This window comes from Sus scrofa, chromosome 18, assembly GCF_000003025.6.
Source record: "Sus scrofa isolate TJ Tabasco breed Duroc chromosome 18, Sscrofa11.1, whole genome shotgun sequence".
In the NCBI taxonomy this organism is placed as follows: domain Eukaryota; kingdom Metazoa; phylum Chordata; class Mammalia; order Artiodactyla; family Suidae; genus Sus; species Sus scrofa.
This window is the reverse complement of record NC_010460.4, coordinates 25,349,355-25,374,512: the sequence shown is the minus strand read 5'-3', so window position 1 is coordinate 25,374,512 and position 25,158 is coordinate 25,349,355. Positions and strand designations below refer to the sequence as shown.

Below are 25,158 nucleotides of genomic sequence, written 5' to 3'. Positions count from 1 at the left end.
TCAAGATGGGATCATCCAGGATTTAACGTGGGTTCTTCTGAAATCTAATAACTAGTGTCCTTAAGAGAGAAAAGGAGGAGTTCCCTGGTGGCCTAGAGGTTAAGGATCTGGATTATCACTGCTGTGGTTCAGGTTTGATCCTGGGCCAGGAACTTATGCATGTAATTGGTTTGGCAAAAGAGAGAGAGAGAGAGAAAAGGAGATGGGGGATTTGAGACACAAGGAGGGTGACGATGTGAAGACGAAGATAGAGATTGGAAATATGCTGCCACTAGCCAAGGAATGTGAAGAGCCACCAGTAGTTGAAAGAGATCCCTGGCAGACATGACTGCCCATCAACCATGGCTACAAGGGCCTGGAGGCAGGTGTCAGGGCCACATCAACATCTGCAGTTGGACTGAGGTCAGCAGGCCTACCTCCAGGTGCTCAAAAGGGTGTGTCTCCTGGTGGGGCCTTGGACGGACAGGAATATTCCTGGTTCATGGCTAAGAGGGGCTATTACAGGGTCTGTAGTTGGACCTATGTTGGAGGGTTTGCTGCAGAGAACAGAGAGACATGTCTCCCTGGAGTCCCTGGGTGGACAGGACTAGCATCTGAGAGGGGTTGGAGCTGAATGTATGCCACTGCAGGATCCACAGCCAGGACTGAGGTGGGCCGACCTGTCACTCCCTGTCTGCATGGAAGGCAGACTCCTGCAGAGTCCCTTGACAAATGGTATTGTGGCAGGACCAATGCCAAAGGAGCTGTGGCTGAGTCCACAGGCATATGGGGTACTTTCAAGTTTGTAGCTGGGACCACATTTGGCAAGTCTTCCTCCAGGTATAGGCAACCTTTTCAAAACTGCCCTCTTTGGTCTTAGGCTCCACTTGGGTGTCACAATCCCTTACCTGGACCACAGAGCTACCACAAAGGCATTTTTGCCTACAAGTGGCTGCTAATTTATTGTTGCTGAATAGAGGGAGATGAACAGGAGACCTCCTATTCCACCATCTTGTTGATGTGGGCTCCTTCTGAGGAGGAAGCTGATCTGTGCCTCTGTCCCAGCTTCTGGTGTGGCTGGCCATCTTTGATGTCCCTGAGCTCTGTCTTCACATGGCTGGTCTCCCTGTGTGTGTGTCCAGATCCAAATTTTTCCTTTTCATCGAGATACCAGTCATATTAGAACAGGAACCCATCCTACTCCTGTATGACCCTGTCTTACCACTTACACCTGCAATGACCCTGTTAACTAAGGTCACGTTCTGAAGTACTAGGACTGGGGGTTAAGACTTCAACATACGCATTTTAGGGAGATGCAAAGCTTCCGAGAAATAAGTAGTTTTTCCTGAAGGAAAAGTAAGGACCAATGATTTAAGAATGTAACCCTACTTTAGTGTTACTAAACAATGATTTATGAAGTCATTACAAACATCATAGATGAATTTCTTAATTACACGTGTACATATGTGCTTTATGTATTCATATCTTAAGGTTTTAATATACCAAAATGAGCTTCACATTCTACGGCAGTTTTCAAAGCAAAAATGTCATTTTGCTTATTTTTTTAAACATCTTTTGTAGTTACTATAGTGATTCAGATCTTCTGTACTGTTAAGTCACACAGGAAAAAAGACAGTGGTAGACATTAATCCCCCCAAAAAAGCTTTTCATCATCTATAAGGTATAAGTTAGTTTGATTAGTGTAGCAAATCCAAATGAACATGCTAAATCCCACATATTAATTGTAGCCGTCATTCTACAAAATAATCAAACCCCTTTTACAGTTGTAATAGAAAAGGAAAGGAAAATGGAGAATGGGGTTTTTCTGATGGTGTGGAGTCAGGTATTGAATATTGATGCTGAGGAACAGTAAGGGGTTAGAAGGCCAAGAGGTTGAGACAGCAATAAAAAGCAAGGATCCAGGGAGTTCCCATCATGGCCCAGTGGAAAGGAATCTGACTAGTATCCATGAGGATGTGGGTTTGATCACTGGCCTTCCTCAGTGGCTTAAGGATCCAGCATTGCCATGAGCTGTGGTATAGGTCATAGATACAGCTCATATCTGGTGTTGCTGTGGCTGGGGCATAGGCCAGCGGCTACAGCTCTGATTCAACCCCTAGCCTGGGAATCTCCATATGCCACAGGTGTGGCCCTAAACAAACAAACAAACAAACAAAAACACAAGGATCCAGGGATAAATGAAATGAGGAGGGTGGGATCCAAACAGTGACTGGACTTGTGCCCCTAAGTATCTGCCAAACCAGGCTCTTGAATGTCTTCTAAGAATTTCTTAATTTGGTCAAATAATTTCTCTAACAGCACAATTTTTTAATAAATAAAAATCAACAGATCTCTAAAAAGACATTCCTGTAACACATGGCTAAGGAAGGGAAACTACATCTTCAATTTTGCCATATGTCTTAAACCAGAATATTTTGAGTTCATATTTTCACATATTTTGAATTAAAAAAACTATACTTGCTATTAAGTCACTGGGTAAACTAATAATCGCAGCAAATAACCCCCAAATCTCAGTGACTTAATATAATAAATGTTTGTCACTTACCTTATATCAGATGTGGGTCACCAAAGTATTGTGGCATTCTTCAGGCACCCAGAAACCTTTTGATCTGGTAGCTTCCCAGTTTCCTAAGCCCTTGGAGCTCTCTATGAGATCCTGTTCAACTGGTAAGACAAAAGAGTGAGCAAAAAATCACCCAGGATGTCCTTATAGGCCAGGCTGGAAGTGGCACATACCACATATCAGCCTCACTCACATTGGTGGATCTGACTCATTTGCATGTTCCTATGTCACTGGAAGGGAGCCTCGACTCTGAGGTCCACATCTTGTCTAGGAGGAAAAGGGAGCTTAAACCATAAAGTGGTATCCTTGCCACTCACTGGAATCACGATTCTAACTGCTCATCATCACAATAGGTAGGAGACAGGTGATGATAGATAGATAGATGTGTGTGTGTGTGTGTGTGTGTGTGTGTGTGTGTGTGTGTGTGTGCGCGCGCGCATGTATAGAGACTCAATACAGGGAAAACACAAATGAATTTCTGAACAGGATGTTTGCCTCCTTAACAAACTTGTCTCAGGTATATTAGAAATATTTATGTGCATACAAAAGTGTAATGGAAAACTAAAAGCAAAGATGCTTGCCATTGCTTAAACCCAAGCTTTGATAAGTCTATTTCCTTGAAAATAATACAAATTTTTCTTGGGAACTATGGATGATGCAGGTTGCAATTACTTCAGAAAGACTTCACCCTCAATTCACGCCATTCACAATGAAGTTATGGTAGCTGAATTGAGATGGTAAAAATCAAGGATGCGCTAATTCTGAGAGCATTTATATTTTCTCTAATAAGGAGCTCACCACATATTTTTTCCTTTCACAGTCCTCATAAGCAACCAATCCTTTTCTTTTCTGGGAAATGTCTTTGTTAAAATCTCGGAGTTTGTGTTAACATGTGAAAAATAATAGGAGTACTGTACCTACCTAAGTGCTACCTACCTAAGTGCTATTTAAAGAAATGGAAAGATGGGAACGGCTGTCCTCATGCTTGGACCTATTATAACCTCTTGAAGGTCAACAGTAACAAGGGCACTTAGAGTTTTGCAAGATCTTGACTGATGGAAACATTTATAGGCAGAGATACGTTGCCATGCATACTCCAGGGATACAGATCATGGCCCACCTTGACCATGGCCAATTACCAGTAGAAAAATAATGTAATGGAAGTCTTCCCACTTTTCTTGGAAGATGTCATGTCTCTCTGAAGCATTGCTGGAGATATTACAGTGCCATAATGAGACTCATAATTCATGTCAGCCCCAAGCCTTTTCATTCATTTATAAATGTTTTAGAGCCCTATGATTCATAATGCCACGAGCTGGTTTTCTTTCATAACCGTCATGCTCCCATTAATACCAAACATTCCTGCTTCTTGCCAAGAGACAAGCCCTCCCTGAAGTAATATAAAGTTTAGGGCCCTCCTTGAATTCTTACAGTCAAAAAACTTTTTGATGTACAGAATTAGTGCAAAATAAAAGTTTTCAGACAAATATTGAAGCTTGAAGAAGAAAATAAGAAAGCAAGGAAATGTCTATTCGTCTAAGGTATCATTTTAGAGCTATTCTCCATTGTTAAAAAAATGCACATTTTCTTTGTATGCCAGAACTGTTACCCCCTAGGAAAAGGGTAAACTGCAATGCTTCACTGATAAAAAAGTAACATGAAAAGTCTTTTGGCCATCAATCTGATTTTTATTTATCTCCTTCCTCATCAATAATGTTTACAATGTATTTGCATCCAGCAATTCATTTTTCTAATTAATTAAAACAATTAGACCTTATTTGATTAAGCAAAACAAAGAAGTTCTTAAAATGGTTTGGAGTCATACAGCATGTTGACAACACATGTTGTCAAGGTGCATGTAACCCTCTCATTTGTGAGGCATTCTGCCTATGGCTGTTGCTCTTTTCTGGCAATATCCTCTCCAGAGTCCACAGTAAATGGTCTACTCAGCATGACCCATTTATTATCCTCTGAATCACAAAGTGGCACAGCAGTGCAGCATGGCAGAAATTATGTTTGATTCTATTTCATTCATTAAGATATGTTAGACGCATCCATTGTTTGAAGGTCTATTGAAGCCTCTGTCCTGTTCTAGTTCCTAAGTCAACTCAGATTCGGGAAGGAAGTTATCAACCGCTGTGGATGCCACATGCAACAGGGTTTACCATTAAGTTCCTCTGCTAGATCTGGAATCCCATTATCTACAGATGACACAGGGCTTTGTTACTGGTCACCCTGTTGCTTTATGTTAAAAGAAATCCTGGTATCTCTGCTAAGTTTCAACCTATTACCCCACTCTGAATCTTGGCTTCATCTTTGAGGGCTCTTCTGCCCCAGAGTCCCCATCATATGGAGCTTTGTCCCAGGCCCCATCTCCAAAACTGGAGTTTTGTTGCTGTTAGATGGATTTCCCAATGAACGACATCTCTCTTGTGCGTTCAGAACTGGTTTCCAACTAGCTACTCTATCACCAAACTGAGATGAGGATGACAGGCTAATTTCTTTAGATACAAATGCACTTTCCTTAGCTTTTTGGTTACAAATTGCCTACTTTTTGGCCATGGTATTAGACAAGAAGATATTATTTTGCAAGCTTTATGTTATCCTTCTTTACTACATGTAAAATTATTTAGAAACTATACTATGTGTTTGAGATACAAGAGAGAAGAGGGTGAAAATGAAAACATTATCTGGAGTTCCCGTCGTGGCGCAGTGGTTAACGAATCCGACTAGGAACCATGAGGTTGCGGGTTCGGTCCCTGCCCTTGCTCAGTGGGTTAACGATCCGGCGTTGCCGTGAGCTGTGGTGTAGGTTGCAGACGCGGCTCGGATCCTGCGTTGCTGTGGCTCTGGCGTAGGCCGGCGGCTACAGCTCCGATTCAACCCCTAGCCTGGGAACCTCCATATGCCGTGGGAGCGGCTCAAGAAATAGCAACAACAACAAAAGACAAAAAAAGACAAAAGACAAAAAAAAAAAAAAAAACATTATCTGGTATCACTATGGCCTCCAGAAAAGTAACACAGGGTAGAAGAACAGAGAATAGGAGACATATGAATTTCAAAGAAAAGAAAAAATTTTGTTCTAGTGTCCCTAAACGATTTTCAGTAAATTCTTTAATCCCTTAAAAATAAATAATTAAGAATTTAAAAAAAAATAATTCTAAGAGAAAATACACTAATAAGGAACTCTGAAGACAGATAACCTGATCAGAACACAGGATTCACTTTATTTAAAATTTTTAAAAAATTATGATTATGGTTGATTTATAATGTTGTGTCAATTTCTAGAATCACTTTAATCTTAATTTTATTTACTTCATTCTCCTTATGAGTTCACATTTTAGGCTGAGCAATAACTACCTTCAATTCATCCCAAAAATGTCACTGTAGTCCATCAATTTAATTTGTTTCAGCAGATGCCTGTTAGGCAATGACTACAATAAGTAAATGATTAAGGGCTTCCAGGAACTTCTCTAAGTCCTTTATAAGTGCTAATTAATTTACTCTTTAATAATCTCCATGATGTAAATATTATCATCATTTCCATTTTACAGGTAAGAAATCTGAGTACCATGAAGTTAAGGGTCTTCCCCAAGTCCACGCTTCCTTTACGTGATAGAGCCAGGATTTGCACCCTGGAAGTTTATCCTCAGAGGCCACACTCAACACTGTAGCCATGTCCATGTCATATATGCACATATAAAAGTTATCCCAATGATTCCAACTAAAAGCTAACAGTTAAAGAAACAATGTATGCACTGTACAACATATGCAAATACCTCCTTATAAATACATGAAACACAGCTGCTTTGCTTGCAGAACTTTGGCAATTTTACATTTCACGTTTCTTGATTATTTTCATTCATTTTACTCTCCAAATCAGTTTCTTCTCTTGTTTTAAAAGGGTATGTAAATTTGTCATACTATTTAGAAGTGTTTTTTAAAAGTGTGTTCTATGGAGCATCTGTCTCCAAATCAAATATTCAGATTCTAGGTTTCCACTCCAAACTTGCATCAGAATCTGGGGTGGGGCCTAGGAACCTGTAATTTTACAAGCTCCTGTGGAACATTTTTAAAGCTTCTGGAGTTTGATTTAGAAGCTGCAGAGCTTACTGGCCAGGTTTCAATCGATCACTTCTGCCTGCCCCAATTTAGACTAATTAGTTAGAATATATTAACTTTCCACTCTCTGGTCCTAATTACATATCTAAGAAATACAGCTTCTTTTAAGTTTTTCATACACCCTTGACCTCTCCTATCCAGATCACAAAGGAAAATAAAGAAAACTCATATGCTTGCATTCAACCCATGATTTTTCAGTCTCTAATAAGGGAAAATGTTACCCTTACTGCCTGAGCAGACACATCATTTATAGCTCCCCCTTCAAGCACTTTTTGTTAATTTACTTTGAATCAATTCTTAGCTAAGTACTGGCTCTAAATATTTTATAGCCTGTTTTCTGCATTTGTCTTAAATCTAGATTTTTCCCCCAGTGAACCTTCCAAGCAAAACTTTAAAAATTGTTCTGAAATGTTTAAAAGTACTTTAAGCAGAATAGTTTCCCACCAAATTCACGTCCTCCCACTGCATATTACATTGCCAAAGGCTGTTCATTCGCACACAGCCCAAGTTAAAGCTAACTTGGAAGCCAGAGGTTATTATGACCAACTGGGTACTGAAACACAACCAGCTTGCACTGCGCAACGCAAGGCTTCCTATGCTTTGCCCAGTTGATATGTGCAGTAAGTGATGGATGCTAGGATCCTAAACAACCGCTGTGGGGTCCATCAAAGCAGATGTTACAACTAAAAATTTGAAAAGTAACACTGCAAAGACATACTGAGAAAAAAATCTTAAGTGATGTAGATGATGTGAAAACTGCAAAGAAAGATTAGAAGAGGAACAAACCTCCTTGGTTAATTTTGAAAAGGGGCCCTGGTCAAAATATGAAGCATGACTGGGTAAAAACAGAATGGGGTAGGAATACAGTTCCCACGATCACTCAGAAAATGACACAATACAAGAATATATTTTATAAACCATAAAGCCTGTAAAGGTTTTATTATCAAACTTATACATTGTAAGAGCAGAGTCAAATGTGAATCTTTTCAAATCTACGGTAAATCTGTATTTCAATACTGGTCATATTTCTAATTTCAAGGAATTTTTTTAATGTTTTCAATTTCATTGAAATATGATAGTAAGAAATATTGATTAAAATAGGGTGAGCATTATCTGGCACATTTGGAAATCATTCAGTTAAAGATTTGGCCAAATGGGTATGAGACTTATTTATAGATCCAGTGTTGTAAGAACGTTCTCCGGGGCGAGGCAAGCCTGTTTTTCTCAAAAGGCTGTACCTTTTACATCAGTGGCAAATGTACATTGTGTTATATCAGCTTGAAAAAGGCTTCTCCCTTACAGTGTTAATATAAACACTTTGCATTTTGAAAACATACACTTTGAGCCTAGACATCTGTGCAAAATCACAAAAATTCTGATTCTAGTTCCTGGACCTAAGCGAAGTATTTTTGGCTACACCTAGTAACGTTATAATCATATTGAGTTACATTAAAGCAATGTAAAATATTCTTGTTAATTAAATAAATTATCTGGGTTAAGAAAGTATATAAAATATTATATCATTATAACCTATAGTTTTGAAATTAATGCTTGTCATTAAAATATATATATATATATATATTTCCTGGTAAAATTTGAATTTATCTTCAGGATTCATGCTAACATTCAATTAACTGTTCCCTAAGGGCCCAGATTTTAAAGGGTACAATTCTGACCTAACTATTCAAAGCCTTTCTCTTGTCAGGGGCTGCTTGCCTATTTTCTGACCTAAAGATTCTTTGAAGTCATCAACTCATTCTTAGCCATCTCTGGGACTCTAGCCATGTTTCAGTAAAACGTTTCTGAGTTTCTAACTCTGCTTCCTCTTTTAGCAGCCTCAACACCACCAATCCCAATCCTATCATAGACATTAGTCACACAGAACACTACTGGTTTTGGTCAGAGTCCCCACTGGACTGTCACCTGCTCAAATGTATGGGTCCTTTATTTCACAAGCTCAGTTCTTTGCTCTCCACTTTCTTCATTTGGTTGGGCTCTCTCCCTGGTAAAGAAATCTAGGGCTAATCATGGTTTATTTATTTTTAATGGCCAGGATATCTGAGCGTTATGCTTAAGACATGCCCTTGAGACATTTGAGACTTGGCTTAGTCTTTCTTTAAGCCTGTTTTTTACTGACTTAAATAAACTCAGTTAAGTAATCTATATACTGTTGAAAAAATTAAGTAACTCTCAAGTTAGACTTTTTTAAATCACTAATTTATTTCCTTCTTTCCCTTCCTCCTTCTCTTTCTTCCTTTCTCCCTTCTTTCTCTTTCCCTTTCTTGCCTTTCTTCCTCCCTCTCTTGCCTCACTGTTCTCTCTTCTTTCCGTCTCTCTCATATTTTGGTATCTGACTTTCTAAACCACAAACATGTTTTCTCTAAATAATTAACCCTGAACCAAAAATAGTTCCAAATAAATCTTCTTAAAGGGCCCAGAGGGAGGGATTTTCCCCTCCCTTTATTTAAAGGCTAATGTTTCGATAATGAGAATCTATGAAAAATTAAAAGGCATTATGCTTTTTTCTCTATCCTTTGTGTACATTGCCTTTCAGGGGTAACACATTCTCTCTTAATTCATGTTAGTGAAAATGTCTCATTTCACTAAAATCCCTCCCCTGTATAAGCTTGAGATAATTACAAAGGTATGAAACACCTTGTTAATAATGCATAGCAAACACATAGAGACTGGAATATCATGGCTGTGCAGGGCTTTCACTCTGCAAGATAAGATGTGACATGAGGAGAGAAGAATGCTTAGAATTTGGATGAATGGGTAGATGGGTCATGGAGAAGATGAGAAAGTTTTCAGGAAGGGGAACAGATAGAGCAGAGATAATAGTGAAACATCGCCTACTCTTCCCTATCAGAGTATTTGTGTTTGGGGGAATTTCCATAAATGTATTACTCTTTCACCAATGGTTGAAATATATTTAGAAATTTCACTAGTCTATCAACTTCCAGAATATTCTTTGGCTATTCACTTCATAGTTATGTTTAATTTGTTGGTTATGTTTACTATTTATCCCAAATTTCAGAGATTTAACACTTTACAAATTTATGCCAAGCCAATTTCAGCATTCCCGCAGTGGGGTTTTCCTTCATCTTGAGATTCAGGCACATGGATCCTTCCTTCCAGCCCCCATCCCATTGCCCTAGAGTCTCTTAGCAGGTGGGAGAGAAGAGACACACCCACTTCATCACCATCTTGGCCAGAAATCGATCAATTCTGCTCACATTCCATTGGGAAGAACTGGTCATACAGTCCTACTTTGATGCAAGGGGAGCTTGGAAATGTAACAGTTCTCTGGGCAACTGATTCCCCATAAACACCCCTATACTATGTTGATGGACAGCTGTCTCTGTCACCCTTACCAGAAGTCTTAGCTTTCTCTACATACACCCGAACTCTGCTTTGGTTGCAACTTCAGTTCTAACTCTTGGGTTGAGCAGAAGCATATATGGTGCTGTTGAAAATTTAGAAGAATATATTCAAGAATCCTTAGAGTCTATTCATTTATTACAAAAGATACTTCAACAAGCAAATAGTCTTTGAAAGTACCTTGTATTTCCATTTTCAGTCCTATATTCTTGGATTTTTGTAAATAGTTTAGCAGTCAAACTGTGATTTGTAATGTCAATTATTCTCGTAAAATTTTCACCTTTGCTGGAATATAATATATGTTCTCCACTCATTAGCATTTTCTGATTATAAAGCATTTCCCATTAAACGTCCCCAATAGGTCAAGTCTTCATTGCTTTCAAAAGCTGCCTGTAGATATCACACAGAATGGCCACAGGGAAAAATACATAGAATCAGAATCACTCTGTAAAGAGGGCCTAATTAGGTTTTCTCCATTCATAGAAATACATCTTTCATCAGTGACAATACACTGCAATTAGGGGAGGTCTCTTGTAAGTTGCCATGGGTGCAGTCAACCGACACTAATATTGCTTTGGGAAGCACTTGAATAAACGATGTCTCATCATTCTTATGTGATAATCCCTTCTTATGAAGTTCCATATTTAGGACCAAACTATTTTCGTCTCTATGCCTTCACATTTAATTCCAGCTTTCTTTCTTTCTTTTTTTTTTTTTAATGTAAACTGCACTTTTTTAAGAATGGTCCATATACTTATCAAACACCTTCTAGCAGGTCTCTAATTTATCTAACACTGTAAAGGATGTGTTGTTCTACATAGAAATCACATTGACAACAATAATACTGGCGTTGCATTTAGGGCCTACAAAATCGTTTTCCATCTCACTCGTTTAATATCTATAACAACTTTATGAGACTTCGAGAATGATTTGCCAAAGGAGACACAGCTGGTCAATAGCAGAACTGATCTTTAAATTCGAGTCAGTGGATTTTCTACTACAGTATGATGCCCACTTAAGTTTATTATAATGAATGAATCTGAAATAATTTGAAGGTCATAAAATTTTGTATCACTGATACTAAGTGGATAGAAAGATGTCAGTAAATTTGCAAAGCTTCCTTCAAAAGTATGAATTGACATTCATCAAGATGGCTGGAGAGGATGGCTGGCTGGATGGATGGGTGGGTGGGTGAAGAAGATAAGAAAGCTCTTCAGGGAGAGGAACAAAATTCCTGCATAAAATCAGGAGTGAGAGGGTTGTGTACAGACTGAGAGGAAATGGCATTCTAAGCTGGGAGCAGGCAAAGGGGAGGAGTGATAAAGGAAGCTGCTTAGAGCAGTTAAAAGAGGCCTAAGTCTGGAGAGCTTGTTAAGTCTGGCGGAGAAATTGAAACTCACCACATGGTGGTAGTGAACCGATGTGACTTCCTGAGATAGGAGTATTAGCGGGAAGCGCTTTAAAAAGGGAGGTACTTGGCAGTGGACTGGGTGATAGCTTGAAAACAGAAAGGCTGAAGTCAGCCAGTCTGCTGCTGCCAGATCAAGATGTGAGAAGGATTTGGGCCCAGTGGCAATGGAGTATGAAGGGAAAGGGAGGCCAGGACTTAGGGTTTTATCTGACATAAAGAGTAAACGAGAATGAATTGTGAAAGGTAGAGTCCTAAGGTTTTAACTAAGGGGACTGGAAGAATATGGAATTTCAGGGATAACTCGTTTTCAAAAATAACATTGAGATAAAATCTAATTGTCAAATTACTATTTAGTGATGTCAAAATAAACACCTTATTTCCAATACAGGTGTTTTTCTTTTCTGTTGATCAGCCCATTTCTAAGCTCCACAATTTTTATTTTATTTTTCAGTGTTAGAAATTTCCAAGAGACGGTGTTTATTAGATACATGTTCAATTACAGAGCCGCTTTATCTCTTAAGAATAGGATTCTATTCCTGTCCTAACAGAAGTGGCTACTGTGTCAAAAATAAGTAAAGCACTGCATGTCTTCACAGAGTAAGCCGGTATGTTGCTCCTATTATGAAACCATTAATTCTGACCTTTCACTTGTCAGTCTACATACAAAGCAGCTCTTCAGCTAGTAGGCTCTGAAGTTAGACCTTGTTTCTCAAAGTAGCTGGGATTTTAGAGATCGTATTTCAACCTCCTATTTTACAGACAATAAAGCAAAATTTATTAAAAACAGATTCATTTAATAGTAGAATTGGGATTGGGATTCAGATTTCTGACTCTGGGTTCAATATTCTAGAATCTTCTACACGGAACAGTGTTAGCGATAGATGCAAGAACCTGGATACCAGGAATGGTACAAGGTGATTTTATATCTATGACCTCATGAAGACTGCCCAAGGGCCCAGTGAATCAGATACTATTATGACACCTCCCTTTTGGTGGGGGGTGGGGGGCACAGCAAACGAGACACATAGTGGTAGAGTAACTCAGCTGGATGTAGTTTGAGTAACGCACTCCAGGTCACATATTAGTAAGGCATGAAGCTGGAATTTGAAGGTAGCTAGTCTGGTTCCCAAAGCTGTGCCCTTGTTGCCTCTCAAGGCTCAGCCCCAATTCTACTCTTCCCAAGTACTATGTATGCCATTTAAAACAGTGACTAGTAACTATAAGGAAATGAAATGCTGGAACTACCAATAATTTTCTGCCTTTTTCATCAAAGATGATCTTAATTTTTGGCAAAAGGTTCTTTGTTAAAATCTGTAGACAATTGGCATTAGAAGCTCTAGCCATGGTCAGGGGTGGTAGGACATTCAACCAGGAAAGATAACTAAAAAAGAAAAATCTTTACAATCCCACTGTGTTCAGGACCCATGGGGGAGTGAATTCTGTGAAGGAGAGTCTGAGCACTGGGGACGCTGAAAGCCAAGACTCTAGTGGTTGGTAAAGTGCAAACAAAGAGGCTGTGTTTCAACAATGAAGCGGGAGGACAACAGCATCAACCATTGCAGGGAATTCAAATGAGAGGAGGATTATTGGATTTGGGAATTAGGAAGCCAGGCTCTTAGTGAGTTTTGAAAAAGCATTTCACTGGCCCCTCTACTGCGGAGGGCCAAGGAATGAACATGAAGCTGTTAGGGCATGCTTGCTGTGCCACTTCAGTTTATAAACATCTAGCAAAACTAGATTACAGTTTAAAAACATCCAGTTTTGTAATATTGAGGCAGACTGTGAATATTTATCTCAGGTTCAAAAACTGCTTATTTAATATACCTCTATTGTTTAATAATCCTGGAACAAGTATCAAAAACGTATGAAAAGTCATCTTCTCTTTCCTGCCTACCATTTGCACTCTTCCTGTCTTTTCCTATGGGTAACCAATTTTACTAGTTTCTTCTTTATCTTTTTTTTTTTTTTAAGTAACATTTCTGCATGATGGCAGTGTACTGTAATGTTTTGGGGTTGTTTTTAGTCTTAAGTGTTTCTTAAAGACCCTTCCATGTCAATACATGAGAGTTTACTTACTATTACTTTTAAAACTTGAGTAGTATTCCATTATGAATACAATATAATTTATTTAACTGGTTCTGTATAGATAGATCAAGATTAGGTTAAGTAATAAGTGGTGGAGAGGGTGTGAATTCCACTGTTGATACCAGTGTAAATTGGTGCCACCACTGTGGAGAACAGTATGAAGGGTCCTTAAAAAACTAAAAATAGAGTTACTATATGATCCAGCAATCCCACTCCTGGGCGTGTATCTGGAAAAGACAAAAATGCTAAATTTAAAAGATAGATGAACGACAATGTTCACAGCAGCACTATGTGCAATAGCCAAGACAAGGAAGCAACCTAAATGTCCATTGATGGATCAATGGATAAAGATGTAGTGTATGCATACAGCCAAAATGCCACTCATAGATGTGGTACCAATTTGCCATCTGGCGATTAATGCTTTCTATATTCTCACCAATACTTTGTTATCAAATTTTGAAACTTTTTTTGTAAATCTTATAGGTAGTCTCAATATAGTTTCTAATTTTACATTTATTAATGAGCAAAAACTATTTCATATGTTCAAGATCCATTTGTAGGTAGTTTCTTTGTTTTTTATATTAAGATATAATTTTAGTGCACCAGGATTGCTACTTTGGAGAAATTATTGCTGTTCTAGTCATGGTGAATATTCCAAAGGCATTTGGGAAGAGGGTCCAATCTCTATTTTCAAGATACAGTGTTTGATATTTATCTATTAATTGTATTATTTAGCATATATATACTAGTTTTATATTATTATAAATACTAATTTGTATATTATATATTAATAAATCACAAATAATACACACTTGTATTATTTAACATGTATATATACATATATATGTGTTTATATGTGTATATATACAGTTTTATATATATATACACACACACACACACACACACACACAATTATATATATATGATGTTTTGTCCAGTTAAACAGTCATGGAAAAATAGCAATAAATTTGTCTTCTATTATTAATATATTTCTATTTATCCCAGGTATTCCTGCAGTTTTTGTTTGACAAAGGAGGAAATGATGGTGCCCTATTGTTTGTTTGGTAGATAAACATCACTATTTGTCTGTAGTCTGCAATCACTGTCTTCTGATATTATGTGTTGTTGTGAAGGTTGAGGAAGCCTAATTTTTGCCACCTTTTTAAATGACAATCTTTTAGTAATTGTGCAGAAAGATTTTTATCTTTGTAATTCAGCATATTTCCTAGATTATACTTCAGTACTGACTTTTTTAGATTGTGTTGCGTTTTTTGAGCACAACTCCATCTCTTCCTGATCTTTTGCCATCTTTTCCCTGAGTTCTGTAGTTTTGTTTTGTGGTCTTCCACCAGAGAAGTAATTGCTTCATTAAATTCTGTTGTTTGCTTGTTTTCATTCAGGGCAAAATTTTGGCTCATACTTTTCATTTGTCAAGGTCAATTTTTTTTTTTTTTTTTTTTGCTGGCGTATCCATCTGTTTTAAAATTTACTGCCATTGTACTCTTTTTTCCCTTCAGTGTCTTTATATTGATACTGTGCTAATTATTTTCCATACCTTTCTTTAAATGAGTTGCACCATTTCTTTGCAAATTATCATTGTTACTTGTCTTTTGGATGAGGTGCACAGATATTTACCAGAAATTCTTAACCAGACAGAGTAGAATTACAGTATACCTATTTTTCAGAACATAAATGCTTTTGTCTAAGCTGCCTCAAAGACAGACTTATTTCCACAAATGTGATCTTTATGTTGTAGACCTCCCCTGCTTCTCTGAATCTAACTTGTTTCTGAGGGACTTTTGGCACCAAGCTGCTCACTCCCTTTCTCTCACCTGCTGTTCTAGTAAAGGGCACAGTTTTTATACACAGTAGAAAGCATACATATATAAAGTATGCCCATTGCTTTCAGAAAAATACATATTTGGGGGGGGCGGCTTTTGAAATCCGTAGCTGCTGGATTTTATCCCCAGTTTTTCTCCAGTCCTCTGTTTAGCTTCTGCATTCAATCGGAAAGCTTAAATAAGATACTCTTAAGAATATTTTGTAGTTTGTCTCCTAATTTCACTGAGAGTGAAAATTTTACTTTTGGTATCAATTCTCCTGGTTATGTTGGGAGAAGAGGAGAGGATGCTTAATTTATGCAGCTACATTTTTCTTCTAAGTCTTTATCTCACTTATGTATCCCAAATAATAAAGGAATTAGAGCATTGCAACTTGCCTGTCTTTCTCTGAGTTTTATGATTTTTTAGAACTGTGGAAAGCAATACAAAATGACCAAAAAAAGAGAGTCTACTTCCATCTTCGCATTACTGTTTTTGGTAATAATAACATCTCCCTTTCCTTTTATGGTTCATGCGGCATCTGCACAAAGATAGCAAAAGTAAGTATCACTCTTATTTCCTTTCAGTATTACTTCTTTTCCAAGAGTTTGAATATTTTCCTCCTAAGGGGCCCAAGGCCTAAAGACTTCTTGGGAACCTGGCTGTCTCTAGCCACCTCCAAGAGAAACATGTTGCTTCTGTGCTCTATAGTTGATACCAGCCATTGGCTCTTCTCTGAGTATAACTCACACTTCTGAATTTGTTATAAAATGTTCTGCAGGTTCTGATTCTTGGCTCCTTTAGAAGTTGACTTCTGTTCCTCTAGTTCACTTACGCAGGTGAGAACAGCTAAGGTGCCTCTTTTGACAGTCTCCAGGTTTGAATTGCAGAGTAATGGAACCCAAGTCACCCTTAGGTGTCTGCGACATATTTTCTCCTAGGATCTCCAACACAACCTGAACACTGTTGACTTTCAGGGCAAAGTGCCAGACTCACCCAACCACATAGCTATTTCCCTAGGAAACCATTTCATATAGATTTTTTTTAAACACTGCTGTTTTATTGCTATTGAATGCCATCAAATACTGGCCTAGGAACCAGGAAAATAAAACATTTTAAGTCAGCAAAGAGAAAATTTCCCTTAAAATGGCTGTATCTGTGGAGGACCCTTATATATAACATATAGCAAAAAAAACAGTAAGTACAGAAATAATAGGATGTGGTTTTACCTTATGAGTTTTCATTTTAACTTTACCAGGATTGCTATCTTGTACCCTGATCATTGTTATATTTTAACAAAATGTAAAAGCACAATTATTAACCAATGTTTACCAAAACCCAGACCTCTGCTGTATATCAGAGCATCTTGTATTTCTACTCTTAATGGCATTTTGATGAATAAAAGAAAAGATGCTGTTTTGCTCAACCCAATAATTTATACTATCCATTGCCAGTTTTCATTGTCAGAAAACTGTAGAGCTCCTTCAAATCCATTACAGCATAATTCCCTGATTTTCAGGAAATAGAGATAGAAATTTGTCAGTCTGAAATGTGTATTTTTAAAAAATCATGTCCATTTAATGAAATTTAAATTTCCTATGTTTTCAGAGGTTTGGTCTTTATTTCATTTTTTTTAAATAAAAATAAAATTTCATTGAGTTGGAGTCCCTGTCTCATCATTCTTATTTGCCATTCCCTCTCCCTTCTGTTATATCAATCTGCTTTTCATATGCACAACTGAATTTGCCTGTCTTCTTTTCCATCTCCAACATGCTAATCTCCATCACTACTGCCAAACACCTCTTCAGGGGAACATTATTTAATTTATACTCATCATACTCATATCATTGTTATATCTTAGAGAGTATACCGATCAGGTCTTAGAGGTCTAATGTATGGGAGCCTGTTTAATATTACCTTTCTTAAGAAATATTACCATATAAGAGAAGCTGATTTGGGCTGATTTTTTGTTGTTGTTGTTGTTGTTGTTGTTGTTATTGTTGCTATTTCTTGGGCCGCTCCCGCGGCATATGGAGGTTCCCAGGCTAGGGGTTGAATCGGAGCTGTAGCCACCGGCCTACGCCAGAGCCACAGCAACGCGGGATCCGAGCTGCGTCTGCAACCTACACCACAGCTCACGGCAACGCCGGATCGTTAACCCACTGAGCAAGGGCAGGGATCGAACCCGCAACCTCATGGCTCCTAGTCGGATTCGTTAACCACTGCGCCACGACGGGAACTCCCTGGGCTGATTAAACAGAAGTTTATTTAAAGGATACTGGAGAGCTTGCAGAATTGTTCAAAGAGTTGGAGAATAAGACTTGAGATTAAGCTTCTAGGCAGATGGCCAAGACTATGCCAAAGAATTAGCTTAGTGCAAAAGTGTCACCAATAGTGCTGCTCCACAGAAAACCACATGAAACTTCTGTGGGTGCTGCTGCCCTTCAATGCAATTTTGGCACAAGAAATTGACCTTGAAGGCACTGGGAAATCACCACCACTTCCACCATAACCACCACGGGCACCACCACCAAGGAAGGTCTCAAGTTGGTTTCCCCTAAGATAGAGTTTAACATGTAGAAGGATTTTTAGAAAGAAATTGTCCTTGAGATAAACACTGTGCAAGAGAGGGAAAAGAAGTGGGGTTGGCAAAGGCAGAAGTCAAGCTGAGATGTAGGCCCAAGGAAGAGCTGGGCTGACTCCACAGCAGCCTGTGGAGCTCAAGGTTATAATTAGTTAGGCCAAGATGGCAAGAGTTTGTACCCTTGTATCAGTCATTGGATATCAGCTACACGGGGAAGGGATACGACCGTAGGAAAGATGGCACTCTACAGCTGAGGTCCCTGAAGGGACAGAGAGCTGAGGGTGTTTGTCAACAGTATCCTCATCATCTAGGGAGACAAGCATAGTCCACCTTTTGCACTGCTTGGATTACATGCAAGCTGTAACTCTGTGACTTCGTTTCCTGACTGAGAACGTGGGGTACAAGTATCTGTCTCAACTTGTGTTTGCCAAGGGGAGGGGAGGGAGTGGGACAAACTGGGAGTATGTGGTTGGTACATGCAAACTATTACACTTAGAATGGATAAGCAATCAGTTCCTACTGTATAGCACGGGCAACTATATCCAATCTCCCTGGATAGACCATGATGGAAGATAGTATAAGAAAGTGAGGGAGTTCCCGTCATGGCGCAGTGGTTAACGAATCCGACTAGGAACCATGAGGTTGCGGGTTCGGTCCCTGCCCTTGCTCAGTGGGTTAACGATCCGGCGTTGCCGTGAGCTGTGGTGTAGGTCGCAGACGCGGCTCAGATCCTGTGTTGCTGTGGCTCTGGTGTAGGCCAGTGGCTACAGCTCCGATTCAACCCCTAGCCTGGGAACCTCCATATGCCGCGGGAGCGGCCCAAATAGCAAAATGACAAAAAAAAAAAGAAAAAAGAAAAAAAAAAGTGAATACACACACACACACACACACACACACACACACACGGTATGGTATGACTGGGTCACTTTACTGTATAGCAGAAATTGGCAGAACATTGTAAATCAATTATACTTTAAAAATTGTAATAAAAACTTTAAAAACTAAAAAAAATTTAAGTATCTGTCTCAGGAGGAGCCCTCTAAGGGATGCCACATTTATATACATGATTTTATGAAGCCTTACAGGGATCCTAAGGAGAAAAATATTATTATTTCCATAATTCTAGATCAGGAAACTGAGGTCACAGAACTATTACAGGTCTGATCAAGAATTTCAACGTTTTTAAAACTACTCTGGAGTGAGAACATAAGCACATTATGCATAATATTTTTCAAAATACACAAAGATTATCTCCAATAAAGACTATGTAAATATGTCGTATACACACTGAGACATTTCACTGTGTATACACATATGTGTTTTCTGTGTAAAATACACACACATGAAGTTTTTCATAATCTGGTACCACCATGCTTGTCCAATTGCATTTCCAGGTCCTCATATCACCCCAAGCTTTATGATTTTGATTATTCTATGTGGTATGTCTGGAGGTTCATTCAAGTAACCTTAGCTCAAGAATCTACTGCCTGTTGCAACTTCCCTGATGGCCAATCCCCCACCTCCCATCCAAGTTTCCTCTCGGTGCTCCCTGGGCATTTTAATTATACTCCTCTTTTAACACTTGTCACAGTCTAACTTTCACTAGAGGTAAACATATACATTCCGGTGTCTCCAGTGGCCTCTGAGGCCCTTAAAGAGTGGAATTAGACTTGATCTATCTTTCCTAGCACTTAGCATCATACCTTCCAAATGAGTGCTTGTTCAACTGAGCTGCCAACATTCCCAAGATTTTTCTATAAGTGCACTACATGTTAATGTATGCAAATCATATTATTTTACAACCAGTTTAAGTGGGCAGGTTGTACGGATCTGTTAGTTCTACTCTAATTTATTGGTGAAGCAGTTTACTGAAGAGAGAGTCTTTGGTGGGTCAACTTCACCCTCCATTCATTCCGGCAGTTAATGATGCTTCTCAAGGAACATTCTTAATGTTCTGATATCAAATTCAGTTCACTGGAGATATTTAACACTTTTTACAAAGAGGAATTGCTTCTCATGGTATTTTCAGTGGCAGGCAGTCAAGCATGGGGGCGTAAAAGCATGAACTCTAGAGCCAGATGCTCTGGCTTTGAATCCTAGCTCTGCAGTCTGGGGAAACTTACTTACCTGTATCTTAACTCCTTCATTTGTGAAAGAGGAATATGAAAATTACCCACCTAATTGAGTTCATATGAGAACAGAACGGGTGTCTATTGGTAAGTCACATAGCACATTTCCCTGAACATAGCGAAGTGTACATAAGTGTTGGTTATTACTAATATTCAGCATACTTTCCTAAGTTATCTCTTCCCCAAATGGTAGATTCCTTCAAAATAGTAGCTAACTTAGAATATTCTTATACTTTCAAAATTTTTCAGAATAGTATGGAAAGATAGAACTATTTTTAAAAAATATCTGAACTGTGGACACAGAAACTCTTTCAAACAATGCATCAGGCTTAACAAAACTATGCAACACCTGTACATACAGAAAGTTTAAGAAAATGTAGACAAAAAGAACATCTGCTGTTTCATAATTATTGTTATGCACTAATACAATTAATACTCATCAGCTATTTATTATATTTTAAACTTTATAAGAGCCAGCTCACACCAAACAAAACCTCTTCTATGAGAGCATGCCTGTGAATCTAGTATCATAGTGATCTTATATTTAATTACCATAGAGCCAAAGTGAAGTGTCATATTAGGTAAATAAATATATTCTTTTTTAATAAACTAGAAAGGCGATGCCAATTAACATATTTAGATTTCGCCGAGTAATATAATTAACTATTTTATTATCTCATAATTTGCTATTTTTAAGCTACAGTTATGACTTTATTGTGCAATTATTTTGTTTCATTTTCCCATAAGATGCTTTCAGTTTCTAGAGTGAAATAATTGCCTTGTGAATTTACTAGCAGTCATGCATAGAATCTTTTGAACAGAATTGAATATGTGTCATTCATTTGAAGTAATGAGGAAAGGTGGGTAAGCTGAATGTAATTATCAAAGTTGGCATGTACCCAGCATCCTGTAGATGGCAGCCCGATGCTCTTATGAATGATGAGGTTGTTAGGTCTTTTTCTAGATGGATTGCATGCCATTGGCTTTGCTGAGTCATAAAATCATTTTCTCTTTTTCATGGTCCAAATTTGTAAAGATTACTTAGACTTTCTGAAACGAAATTAGAGCATCTAGTGGTAGGTCACATCAAGGATGTTAGAGCAATCTGATAGTGACATCTGTCAGTCCACTGCATGCCAGGTTTGATTTGAGGGATTTGGCCAGCTGGAAGATGTCCAGTGATTCCCTCATTAGTCTATTCTTGTCATCTTGCCATAGGCATTGGCCATATTTTCACGATGTCACCCAAGTCAAAGAGAGTGATACTCCCAGATAGAAGAGGACCATTCTGTAATCCACACAGTAGAAGTGGTTGAACAATCCTGCTAGAATCTCAAAACGAGTCTTCAAGGTACATATTGAAATGCCCATTTAAGTGCTAATTTCAGTCTTTAAGATATTAAATATTTGAAAATGTAGTAAAATTGTTCAGTTGAAGGCAAATAAATTCAAGGAATCTGCTTATTGAAGGGGTTTTAATGTACTCTGTCCTGGGAAAATACTACTCATTAGGTCATTCCTTCAACAAATACTTAGAAATGTCATCCCATGCAGGGGAAGCAGGACTCGGAAAGGCCTGGAGGTGAGTGAGGACATGGCAGTTTCAAGAAGGAAAAGAGGGCATTATGGCCAGATGAGGTTGGGACTGAAAACAGTGAGAAGAAATTTAAGAGCTTTAAGTAAATAACTGATGGCAATACTGCATTTTCTGATAGCTTATTTTGGCTACACCATGTAGAAGGCATAGTGGAGGGGAGGGGAAGAGAAAGTGTGTGGAGAACTACCAGGAGGCTATTACAGAAACCCAGACAGGAGGTGATGCCTTGACATAAGAGGGTAGAAATGAAGGCAAGTGGAGTGATTCAAGAGATATCTAAGAATGGCCATCATCCAAAAGTTTACAAACAATAAATGCTGGAGAGGGTGTGGAGAAAAAGGAACCCTAGGACACTGTTAGTGGGATTGTAAATTGGTACAATCACTGTGGAAAGCAGTATGGAGATTCTTCAGAAAACTAAACATAGAACTACCATTTGATCCAGCAAGCCCACTCCTGGGCATCTATCCTGAGAAAACCACGACTCGCAAAGACACATGTATTCCAATGTTCTTTGCAGCACTATTTACAATAACCAAGACATGGAAACAACCTAAATGTCCATCGACAGAGGGGTGGATCCAGAAGATGTGGTACATATACACAATGGAATATTACTCAGCCATGAAAAAGAACGAAATACCAGCATTTTTAGCAACATGGATGGACCTAGAAACTATCATGCTAAGTGAAGTCAGCCATACAATGACACACCAACATCAAATGCTTTCATTGACATGTGGAATCTGAAAAAAAGACAGACGGAACTTCTTTGCAGAACAGATGCTGACTCACAGACATTGAAAAACTTATGGTCTCTGGAGGAGACAGTTTGGGGGGTGGGGGGATGTGCTTGGGCTGTGGGATGGAAATCCTGTGAAATCAGATTGTGATGATCATTATACAACTACAGATGTGATAAATTCATTTGAGTAATAAATAAAATGAAAAAAATTAAAAAATAAACATTCAAAAAAAAAGAGATATCTAGGAGAAGAATAAACACAGTGAGGAAGTGAATATGGGTGGTGGCAAGATTGAGAGAGAAGCTGCAGGAAATGCCCAGGTTTCTGATACAGGTAATTGGATAAAAGGTAGTCCTACTTACTGAGACTAGACACCCAAATGGGGGATCAGGGAGATGATGGATTCAATTCAGATGGTTGGGATTCAAGAAAGATGTGGGATTTCTAATAGAAATGCTCAGAGGGCAGTTGTAAACATGAGAACAGGAAGAAAGACTGCAGAGACCTTCATCTGAGCCTAAGATATACTCAACCTGGCTAGTTTTGCATAACAGAATGAACATGTTTATAGGAAAATACTTAACCCAGAAAAGAAAGAGAGGAGATGATAAGGGACAATGAGGTAAGTGTTGTAGGAAAGGGATAGTTCTTTGCATAGCATATTGTTTATTTTCAACCCATCTTCTGGTTATGCTCTTATAAGCTTTACATTGAAAAGTTGTATTAAAAATGCAATAGCTAAAAAGAGCAGGTTTAATAAAAGCTCCATGATGTCTTGAAATCAGGGTGGCAGCATCACTGATGCCAGATGAGTAGGCTGTGATGACAAATGGCAATCTTCATGAGACCTAGCACAAATCTCTGAAACATCAGGCATTGGCAGGTCTTGGCTCATATGTCTATAGGCATTGCCAGCAGAGGGTTATCTTTACAAAGATTACCAGGGACAGCAGAGCTTGGCAAACATGGGTGGGCTTGATTGGGACTATCACCAAGAAAATACCAAGTGCTATGGAGTCACCAAGATGACTAGTTGATGGAGGACATGTGAAATTGGATATACAGAATTAATTTAAAAAGAAAATTGGCATGCTCCTGAACGTGGTAGTGACAGAGCCAGAGACATTTTCTTTTGGGGACCTTATTTTCTTTTTCTTTCTTTTTTTTTTTTTTTTTTTTTTTTTTTTGGCTGCCCTGCTGCATATGGAGTTCCCAAGCCAGGGATCAGATCCAAGGTTCAGCTGCAACTTACAACAGCAAAGCTGGATCCTTTAACCCATTGTGCCGGGCCAGGGATGAACCTGCATCCTGCTTGTGTCATAGCAGGAACTTCTTGGGGACCTTATTTTTAACACCAGGATAGAGCAGCCTAAGAAGGGAAAATCTAATTGCTCCAGATCTATAGCATATATTGAAAAGTCATGTTCCAAAAGTTGTCTTTACAAATGAATTTTATATCTCATATTTCTATTTTAAAAACCTAAAATCATAGCTTTTAAAATAATATGGATCCCACTTCATTATTCTCTATGAATAATGGAAAAGTTTCTCTGCTTCTCTTTAGAATTAAGTGGAAGGAATTTTGCTAATTATAGTTATGCAATTATTTTTTACATCAGGGATAATACTCAACTGAAGAAAGTCTTCACACTATAAGTGAAAAGTGAAAGATGTGCTTCCCTAATTTAGATTTTAATTTCACCTGATCATTAATTCATTTTCACACATAAACTGTTTTGTCAAATTAATTAATTAGGGCAATTGCTTCTGGTCTCATGTGCTGAACATTATGTGAGGTTGAAGAAGTGCTATCAAATTATGTTTTTAATTTGATAAGCAATATCTGGTGATACAACTTGCAAAGAGAAATAAGAAGCTGCTAACTTTGAATTAAAACACTCAAAAACTTCAAATTGCATCAAGCCACCATTAAGCTTTACAGCCAGGCTTTGAATCTGGGCTCTGCTCTTTGCAATCAAGTTACTTTAACCCCTTTAAGCTTGAGATTTCCCTTGGGTAAAATGAATATAATACTGAGAAAATATTAAATCAATGTGTTTTTATTCCTTTCTATAAATCAAGTTCCCTTGATGTCACCTCCATAAGGAAAAGGATATGACATTGGGGGGACATTCCTGACAATAATGAGAAAGAAAAGAAAGCTTTTCTACTCTAGAGGGGGAGCAGGGAAAGGGAACAGGTTGTGAGACAAGAGATTAGACAGTTCACTTAATTCCAAACTACTCCCCTCATGTGCATTTCCAAAATCCAGTCCTCAACTATGTCTGGAAAAGTAGTGGTTAGTTTTTTTGTTTTTTTTTTTTTTTAAAGGGCGATTATAGGAAAACGGTTCAATCCAACTCTTTATTCAAGCTAGAAGGAGATTTCCCACAGGAAATGAAAACGAGGCAGTCTTATCAAAATACAAATGGTGTCTAGATGATGAGATGCCTGAAATGAATGCACTGAATGAGAATTTCATCCAAGCTGGAGAGAGATCCACAGCACAGAGAGAGCCAAGGCTGGGCTGAGGCTGCAGAGGAGATGGCCAAACAACATGGGAGTCTTGCCAATATTTCATGCTATGGACTTCAACTTCAGACCTGCGATACCTGGAAGCTCAGCATGAGGGCCTGCTCACCAATGTGAAGTCCTGCCTCTACTGCAAGAAGGCTCTTAAAACCTACCTTCCTTCTTTATCCGGAGGCCATCTTGAAAAG

General features: G+C 38.4%; 1 long non-coding RNA gene across 2 annotated transcripts in view; it reads right to left on the bottom strand.

The window, feature by feature from the left end:
• The window catches only part of LOC100514329, a 243,374-nt gene that overhangs the window by 149,710 nt on the left and 68,506 nt on the right, over positions 1-25,158 (bottom strand). For both annotated transcript variants that reach the window (XR_002340407.1, XR_002340408.1), the window contains exon 2: positions 2,546-2,664. This is a non-coding gene — a long non-coding RNA (uncharacterized LOC100514329). The remainder of the gene's footprint in view (positions 1-2,545; positions 2,665-25,158) is intronic.